The 9688-nt window shown below is 47.8% G+C and overlaps 1 long non-coding RNA gene across 1 annotated transcript; it reads right to left on the bottom strand.

Annotated features, from left to right (window-relative positions):
• Positions 1–600: 600 nt before the first annotated feature.
• On the bottom strand, positions 601–1565 carry LOC128821629 (uncharacterized). The gene is made up of 3 exons (XR_008441171.1): positions 1163–1565; positions 896–988; positions 601–672 (listed from the first exon to the last, which is right to left on the bottom strand). It is a non-coding gene; the product is annotated as an uncharacterized LOC128821629 (long non-coding RNA).
• Positions 1566–9688: the final 8123 nt, after the last annotated feature.

Raw genomic sequence — 9688 nt, 5'->3', positions numbered from 1 at the left:
GATTAAGGTCTTCTTTCTTTGTCTCACTTAGAAAACACATCCTTATTTTCTTACATTTGATGCAAAGTCACAGAAAAAGACAGGAACTTTAGAAATTTGGCATGTATCTGCCCTATGAAATCCAACTTCATTTTCAAAGACATAGGTCTTAAACTGCCTCATCATACTATCTCTCCTTTCCTTCACACGTCATTTGGGAATGGGCATTCAACACAACATAAGCAATACTTAAAAACTTAATGGATTTGATTTCGACTTGACACAACAGTAGGACAAAGGGAATTCCCAGTGCTCTCTTAAGTCTCAGGAATATGGCAGTCTAAACAGATGGACTCATTTTAAAACACCTAACAGAAACTGTAAAATGCATCAACATTTCAATCTACAATAGCTTTTACAAGGTTTATTAACAGCTAATTTTTTACAGTATTTGTCATAAAAAGAATGTCAAAACTTCTGTGATCTTTGTTACTTGACATGCACTAGCTGTCAGCCTACTATAAGAAAATAGTACTCTAAAATTTACCTATTACATATGTTAGAATAACACTAGGAAGTTTACTTGTCACAGAAGCTTTTAACCACTCATACCTCTTTCACCTTGCCTGAGCCAATAACAAATACCACATCATTGACTGTTATGCTGGTTTCTGCTGTATTTGTAGAAAGAATCTGCAATTAAAACAACCAGAACTATAGTTAAAAGCAAAGACAAAAGAGATTAATACAATATCTGACAAAGTCCTCTAAATCGTACTATCTTGCACACAGCAGGAGGTGACTTTCTTCTGATCCAAAGTCGGAGTATTTGAATGAAGCATGAAAACCTGATATCTAATGCACATTTAAGTGTTTTTGAAAGACACAGTGAAAACCTCAACCATAGAGGCTTTACCTGTGCGCATGGTCAGCAAATCTCCTGTCATCAAAAAGAATGCGGTCCCTCAAGCTATCTCATCATATCCAGGAAGAAATATTAAAATCGCTCCTGAAAGAGAAGCAGGTTTGCAGAGTTAAGCAGCAAATTCGCTTAAAATATCCATCAGTACTGTGCAGAGTAGCATTTGGAAGGTTTTACCTATGTAGTGTTTCCAAAAGAAGGGCAGGATTCATCAAAGGCTCAAAGTACAATCATTGGCTGGGAGTGTGTGTTTATACTTACCGGTCTCACAACTATGACAGATGTTATGAAGTGAGTGCATAATGAGGTCCAGATCCACCTTTTCATCAAAACTGTGATGATAAGCTGTCAGTAGTTCTCTGTCCTCTGCGCTAAGCTCACTAGCACTTGCTCAGACCAGGGAGCTTTCATCCAGATTTCCAAAACCTGCTGAAGCAAATAGCAAAATGCACAGACCAGACCAGAATCAAGGCTGTTTGTTTCAGGTTTGCATTCAGCCACCAACTAAGCTTAGATCAACACCAACAAGACTACTCCTTTCCAATTTTAATTTTCAAGTGTAGCAGAACAGCACCTCCAAAATACTCTTACTGTTCACTGGTTTAAGTGCAATCCAACAAAGCATGAAACTTCAATTTTTAGCATAACTTTCAGTTCTTACTCTTTATTGAAACACAGCCATAAGCAAAGTGTCAGAACTCAAAGTATAAAGACACTACTTGTTTACCTGTTAAATAAAAAGTATTTCAAAGCAATGTTTTCCCAAATGTTTTCCTCCCATAAGTAGGTACTATGCAAGTGGAAACTACACTAAAAAGTGTTCTAAAAATACTAGTCTCTGCAAAATGACAACTGAACTGTAACTGTACGTTAATCAGAAACCAATTCTTGAATGACCTAGTATAAATGTCACTTCTACTGAATTTCTTTCATATGGCTACTATGTATAGACAACAATGTATAGACAAAAACACAACAGGTTTGTTTCCTAAATAAGCATCTGAAATTAAAATGGTACATAGTAGAATCATTATCTCTATTTATCTAAGTCACTAGACTCATTTCCTGCCTAGACATATAATCATGATAGCAATGCCCACATCAAAATGATAAAAAAAAAAATAATATGAAAGAAGTCTATACCACTGTAACTATACTTATCCTAGGATTTGCATATAATCAAGTGCAAATCAATAATCAAACATAATCAAAGAAATACACTGACTACAAACACCAGTTTTTTAAAAAGCATGGTTTTGAAACATTCCTGGTCTCAAATAAATCCTGCTATTTAGGTCAGACTTAAAGGCACAAAAAGCTAAAAATTGTTCTGATTAGAAGCCAAAATGCAAATTTCCCTTCAACATTTCCCTTCAGCTGTTTCTACAAAGTTGTTTTAGCTTACCTGTAGGATTCCCACAAGTCAACCACCTCTGTCTCTCCCAAGTGCTTAGCCCAGTCCACAGCCATCCTGAAAGAGTACACAGAAATCCTTTTTGAACTTCTCGCTTCAAAAGACACACAGCCTAAGACTCTGAATTCAATTTATAATTTCAGGAATACAATGTGATAAACAGAAGTTCAAATATGTTTCGAATGTCAAAATTTACTATTGCTTACAGTAGTCTGTTAAGTTAGCAATTAGTTTAAATGTTAAAGAAAATTCTTTCTCATTTGTATACTGACAAATCTATGCTTTGGTTTGCCTGTTTGTTTTTTACCAGCCATTAGAGGATTTGCAGTGGATACTTGCTCCCATACTGATCAGCTGCTCTACTTGACTCAAAAAGCCTCTCCCTGAAGCAATCATTAGTGCAGTTGCACTGGTTTCACTGTGCCTATTATCAGCTGAGAATTACAAATGAATAAGTAAATGAACAAATAAACCAGCAAACCAAAGAAAAACATTCTTTCTTTTTCACCTAAAGGTGCTGTGAATGTGGCTTACATGATTTTTAAAATCCAGGCCAGACAGAATTTGTTTTCTGACTTCATCCCACCACTCAGTTCATATGAATTTAACACTACTTTAGACACACCGCAGCATCTGCTAATACTTCAAAACAAGCACAAACCAAAAAATAACTAAACAATGCATTAATTCTGCTAATTCTATTCACTTTTCCAACAGGCATCAGAATTCAAACCTAACAACGTTTGAACCTGGAGACAAAGCAGCCACAGAAGTTAAAGTCATTTTGTTATTGTTTTTTTTCTAATGTAATAAGATGATAGACTTACCACTGACATTTTCAGTTAAATTGATATGGAACACCTGAGCAAAGGCATCAATGACACTATTTGCCCCTTACCTTCATGTCCCAGACCTTGCTATTGTATGCCAACGTAGCTCACATTTGTATTCACCCTTTATCCAGGTGTCATCAGCTTGCTGGGATTTTCCCCCTGAGAGCAGCCTGGGAATGCTGCTTGCTGTCACAGGGCTTTGTTCCTCCCAGGAAACTCCACAGACTCACTTAGCTTCATCCTTTCTAACACATGGCCTGGGTTAACTGCCAAGAGGATGAGCAGTGTAGGCCGTTCCTCAGCAAATGCCAATCCCTCTAAGAAATGCTGATTCCAGTGGGATTTAGGCCCAAGTGCTGTTCTCAGGAGCACTGAAGTTCAGGGTTTCAGCAGCAAGACAAGAGCAGGCAGCTTGGCAGGCCTCCATCAGCTCCAGCACTCACCTGCCTTGCAAATTCCTCTGCTTCCTGTAGCCATTGGCTGAACTCCTGTTCTTGACCTGCGGCCTTCTCCTGTTACCCGTGAGACTGGAAACCTGAGGTACTGAGGCACGTTATGAGGAAGTCTAGAATGAAATGACGGAGGAGAATTCTTCAGAAGCTGCACTTTGGATCGTTTGCCCTGCTTGGTGCTTGCAACTGTCCGCAGTAGATGTGAAGTTTGTGGTTCAGTGAGCTATATGGCCCCAAAAAGAAAAGACTAAGTTAGCTCAGGAAAACCAGGATCTATTTACTCAGCTCCTGCAGGCCGGAAATGAGAGAGCAGCAAATGACTGAAAAATGCAGTACTATGCAGCACGTACCCATCGTGGGCATGACAGAGATTTCAAACCCACATCCATGGAGAATCTGACCTTGCAGGTTTCCCACAAGCCAACGGGAGTGGGTTTTGGCAAAGGCACAAGGAGCTCAGTGTTGGACGGAGAAGTTTGTCAAGAGAAGGGCTGACTTGGGAGCTGGTGGAAGTGGAGAGAATGGGCAAATGCCTCCATGGGTGCACCCTCACTGTGTGAGGGTTGCTCCAAGGGCACCCCCTGCCATGCACAGGACGTGGGCACTGCCCCGTGCAGAGGACGTGTCCCTGCCATATTGCCAACATAAACGCTGCTCCAGTGTCATGCAAACACATATGGGTGATTTGTTAGTCGGCATCTTTTCCCCGCTAAAAAATCGTTCTTCCTTCAGTGAGCCCTACAATTTGCTGGTTGATGTTAGCCACGCAGTGAACGGGCGGGAATGACAGGCATTCCAATTTAGGGAACTGGTTTTAGTCAGAAGCATTGGTGGCCAAAGGACAGGGTATGTGGGCTTGGTGCCTGTTCTGCGTTCCTCTTGGATCCTTTGAGCTATGGGTTATGCACTTCAAGCGGGTTTTGTGCTGCTTTGGGACAGTGTGTGCCTTGTCAAAGGAGCCCTTTTTGTCGCCTGATGCCATAAAGTCTGTGGACAAATGCAGGCATCCTTTTATTTTCAGCTGCAATTCTAGGGTCTGCAGACATGTGCAGGTGTCTTTTATTTTTGCCTTCTTCTTATACAGTCAGCTGATGGCTGCATGTGTCCCTTTTTCCCCTTTTCCTTGCACAGTCTGGGGCAAATGGGTTCCTTTTCCTTCTTTGTTTCCTGGCCTGCAGGCTCGAGCAGCACTGATCAAATGGTGGAGTGGATCCACAGAGCAGTTGGCAGGGCATTCTTGTTGGTGTCATCCTGCAAAGTTTTTAATGGTCTGACAGGTAAGTAAAAGTTTTTTGCTGGGGCAGCAAATTGAAACAAAACTGGCATAAAGATGGCATATGTTTGGTAAAACTCCCGCCAACAGCTTCAGCTAAAAAGGGGGTGTCTCTTGCCCAGCAGGGTGTCTGAAGGCATCCTTTTTTTTTCTCTGTGCTCATAGGGTCTGCAGACACATGCAGGTGTCCTTACACTCTGTGGATTTGTGCAGGTGTCCTTCTTTTCTTTTTTTCCCCTGTTTTGCTGTGCAGTCCGAGAATTCATGCAAGTGTCCTTTTATCCTCCTTTTTTGGCACAGTCTCCAAACTCATGTAAGCGTCCTTATTTTACCATTTTAGTTGCATGATCTGGAGACTTTTGCAAGAGTCCTTTTTTTTAATCTTTTCACGGCACGCTCTGGGCATTCTTGCAAGTGGGTGATTTTTCCCTTTCTGTTTCATGGTCTGTGGACTGGAGCAGCATTGCTCAAATGATGGAGCAAGTCCATAGAGCAGTCGGCAGCGCTTTCTCCTTGGTGGCCCTCGCCGTACTGCCCGTGGTGCTGCCGGGCAGGCCTCAGTAGCTGTGTCTTGGGCAGCATTGCCACCCCTCAGCTCCGTCTGTCACGACTCCGGCCCCGACTCCGCTTGTGGCTCCTCTCGGGGCCCGCGGAGGACACGCGCGGCAGGGCCTCACTCCCGCCTCCGCTGCAGGTTCCCCGGACTGAGCTCTGCCACTCGGCAGCGTGGCCGCCCAGCCCGATGCCAGTGCCCTGTTCAGATGGGGATGCCCAGCCCGAGGTGCCTGGGGGGCCGTAGCGGGGAGGTCGGGAACCGTTCCCAGCCCTGGCCCGAACGCCAACAGCCACACCTCGCCTGCAGGGAAGGCCCTCCAGGAGCGATTCCGCTGGGTTACCTGCAGGGCCGCGGCGCCTTGGGCACCGTCTGCTTGGGGACGTGCCTGGCGGACAACGCCCCGGTGGGTGGTGGGGCTGGCAAGGGGCGGAGTAGGGGGAGGGCAGAGGAGAGGGAAGGCGGGGCTGGGCAGGGTGGGATCTGAGCTCAGCCCGCTGCTCCCATTGGCTCGCAGGTGGCCATCAAATGTGTGTCGCGGGATTGCATCCGTCATTAGGGCGAGCTGGTGAATGACTTGGGCCAGCGGCAGAAAACAGCACATGATGGGTGGGGTAAGCTGAGGCCCGGGAGAGTGGAAGCTGCCAGGACGCCTCAGGAGAGAGCTGACGTGAGCTCAGTGGAGGGCTCAGAGCATCCTGGGCTGGGTGAGGGCTTCCAGACCCCTGGCACGGCATCAGCCCCACTGACGGCATTGTGGTCTTCTTGCAGCCCAATGGAATCCGCGTGCCCGTGGAGATCGAGCTGCTGGACAAGGTGTCCACTGGGTTCCATGGTGTTGTTCAGCTCTTGGATTGGTGTCAGCTCCCTAACAACTTCGTGTTGGTGATGGAGCGCCCTGAGCAGTCTTAGAACCTCTTTGATTTCCTTCTGCCATGGGGGCTCCATGTCGGAGGAGGTGGTGCAGGGGCTGTTCCTCCTGGTGCTGAAGGCCATGCAATACTGCAGCAGCTGTGGGGTCCTGCACCAGGACATCAAACCAGAGAACATCCTCCTCGACCTGGCCACCGGACAGGCAAAACTGATGGACTTTGCCTGTGGCACCGACCTCCAAGACACAGTCTGCCCACACTTTGCAGGTGAGCCCACCCAGGGCTGTGCTCCCAGTTGGAGCCGGCATCTCATGGCCCAACCTGGCTATGGCTCCAAGGATTCCCCCGTTTACTGCCAGTCAGGGGCACACCTATGAGCCACAGAGATCTGCCCGTACGAGGCAGAAGGAAAGATCAGAAGAACCATTCCACCTTCTCTTGCTGCTAAGCCAGTTCTTCTCTTCCTCATAAAGACAAAATGCAGTTTTTCTGCGCACCAATGGCAGCTTACCGCACCTGCAGAGCTGAGAGGCTTTTCCCCCTGCTGCTGTGCTACAGGCAGATTTAGCAGCATTACCTAACATGGATACCCACAGAGGGACCACAAGCAATTGACTTTGTGCCACTTGATCTCAAAGATCACCACTCTCAGCAGACACAGATGGAAGAGACTTGCACGCTCCCTGTTTGCCCTGTAGACGCACACCTGGCCGGCACAGCTTTCCCTGATGGAGAAAAACAACAAGGAACAGCTCCCTCACAGCCGTGCAGCCCAGAGATCTGCAGGGCGCCATCAGCAGCCGGCTTCATAAGTGACCAGTTCTGCTGGGATGGAAACCAACCACCAAATCCTCGCTGACTTCAGTGGCAGCAGCAGCAGCGCCTGCGTCTGATCCCTAGGTCTGGGGCTGGGCTGGACTAAGGACACACATGGCACACCGCCCCTGAAGGATGTGACTTTGGAAACAACCACCTGCCACTGTCTCCTGTTGTTCTGCGGCAGGGTCACAGCAGCCTGAGGCACTGGGCAGCCCTCAATGCCACCTGAGACTACAGATGACAGGCCCTGGCCTCTGAGACCAAACACAGGGGGGAAATCACTCTCCAGATGGAGCTTGCAGATTGAAAAGGCTGCCGTGAGCAGCCATATCAAAGGGCAGACAAATGAGGCCCTCCTGCTCTTTAGCTGTGCCATGCAGCTACACAGCCCTGGGTAGACACCGCAGAGCACAGGGACAACAGAAAGCACAGAAAGAGGAACAAACCCAGCCAAGCACAGAGACTTGTCATGATTGCTGAACCCCAGACAACCCCAAGCGTGCCATCACCCACCAGTCCTTTTCTGTTGACAAAGAGCAGGTCCAGCGGGTGCCTTGCCTTGCTGGCCAGGGTCCTGCCAGGCTGTTTCCTCTCTGCTCTCCTGTACTGCCAGCAGATGTGCCCACCTTCTTCGATCCACTTGCAGAGCCTTGTACCTATTAGCCATGGCCACGTGGGAGGCAGGAGCAGTCCACAGAGGAGACGTGCCGGCTACACCGAGCAGGAACCAAAAGCCTCTATGTGCCCAGTTGAAAGCCTGTATCTCCACAGGATGTTTTGGCTGCCCTGCTCTTCACTGGGTTTTGGCTGGAAATGCAATTGCCCTTTCTTCCTCATCCAGAAATCCATGGTTGGGGAAAAAGCTAGCCAATGGACAGCATTCCAAAGGCAGTGTAGGTTGGAGCTGATAAATGGAGGAGATTGTTGCCAAATCCAAAACACACCAGAATGCCCTTTAGAGGGACTTTCCATTTTTAAGAAAGAATGGCCAATTCAGAAGGGAACGTAGAGCCTTATTCCATGGCTGACAAGGAAGGCAATCGTCCAGCAGGCTTGGGAGTGTATAGGACTTTTATTGTGAGTCCAGCTCCAAGCTGCCTTTGGAGGAAGTAATCCTGAAGTGGTCCTGGTCATCTCTTCTGCTTCCTCGATTGCTTCACTGCAACTTTCCTTCCTTTTCATTTGAAAAGCCCTTAGAGTTGGGATTTAGATGGCAGGGGCCCATGTGATCTGGAGAAGGAATAATAGAAGTACAAACAGTCATAGAAACAATAGCAGTATGAAACCAGCCCTACAGCCAATCAATTTCTCTGAAGTATTTTGTCTCCAAAGACTGGTGACAAGTCTGGAGTCTAAAGGGAATCTAGGAAGCCAAGTGTTCTGATCAGTGTGGCCAGACTAGCACACACACCTTCTCTGAGTCATTGGCTAGGTCACAGCCATCTGCTGCTCCCAAAACAATCCCTGCTTTTGTCTTTACTGTAGAGGGAAGCTCAGGCAAAGCCCACCCACTGCCAGCTGCCCTCAAAGGCAAAGGGAATGCCCCAAGTGCTCCCTGCCTGCATCCAAGCACCACAGTGGCTTCTGTAGGGAGTCCAAAATGTCTCTCCCAACACCAAACGAGGAGGAACGTGTGTTACAGGCCATGCTGAGGCACACACACTATAATACACTGCTCGACTGGACAAAGAATGCACAGGACGTACTCAGCAGCTTCAGGCACCTCCTCAGCAGCCTGACAGCCAGCCCTCTCCCACGGCTCCAGCCTGGCTCTGCAGGGGCTTCCCGTGGCACCTCCCTCCTTCTGAGGGGAAGCTCTGGGCTTCCCTTTCTCTTTGGGCCTGCAGCGCCATTCCTGCCTTCCTCAAACCTGCGCTCTGGTAGCCTCTCACTAGACCGCTCCCTGAAGACACAAAAATCTCTCCAGCACTGTTTACCAAGGGCCAGCTAAGAGACAATGCCACCCAGACAGACAGTGTCCAGAGAAACAGTGCCCATAAGGGGCCCAGAGGAGTCCAAAACAACACACAAACTCTCTTTTCACACTCTGTGCCTCTTGACTCTCTCTGGTTCTTATCTTTTCTCGCCCAGGCTGCATGATGGCAATTTACTGCGTCATCTCAAGCAGCCTGTTCTCTTGCTCCTTCTGTACCTCTGCCAGGAAATTTTCCCCTTGTGCCAGCAGCTGCTGTGCCTCCAGACGCTGCCCTTCCGACTCCTGGTGAGGGGAGGAAGACACTTCCACATGAAGTGCCAGCCAAACTCCCCAAATAATCAGTGGAAGGTTCATGCCTCACACCACCCCCCACCTGAAAAGTGCACGTCAGTAGTGACTTTGTGCCCTCCAGCAATGCTGTCCCAGGCAGAAATTCAAAAGCAGGATCAGCAGGTGCGAGGAAAAGGAGATGCCACCTTCCTTTCCTGCTCTGATGGCTGCCTGTTTCCTGGCCCCTCTCCCCTCAGGATTTCTACCTGTTCTCACAGGTTCAGTTCTCCAAGTGCTCAAGTGGTCCTTGTCATCTCCTTTGCTTCCTGCATGACTTGGCTACAGGGATGACAGCAATCAGGCTG

The sequence above is a fragment of the Vidua macroura genome, chromosome Z (assembly GCF_024509145.1).
Source record: "Vidua macroura isolate BioBank_ID:100142 chromosome Z, ASM2450914v1, whole genome shotgun sequence".
NCBI classification, from domain to species: domain Eukaryota; kingdom Metazoa; phylum Chordata; class Aves; order Passeriformes; family Viduidae; genus Vidua; species Vidua macroura.
Note: the sequence above shows the minus strand (reverse complement) of the source record. Positions and strands in the feature narration are given on the sequence as shown.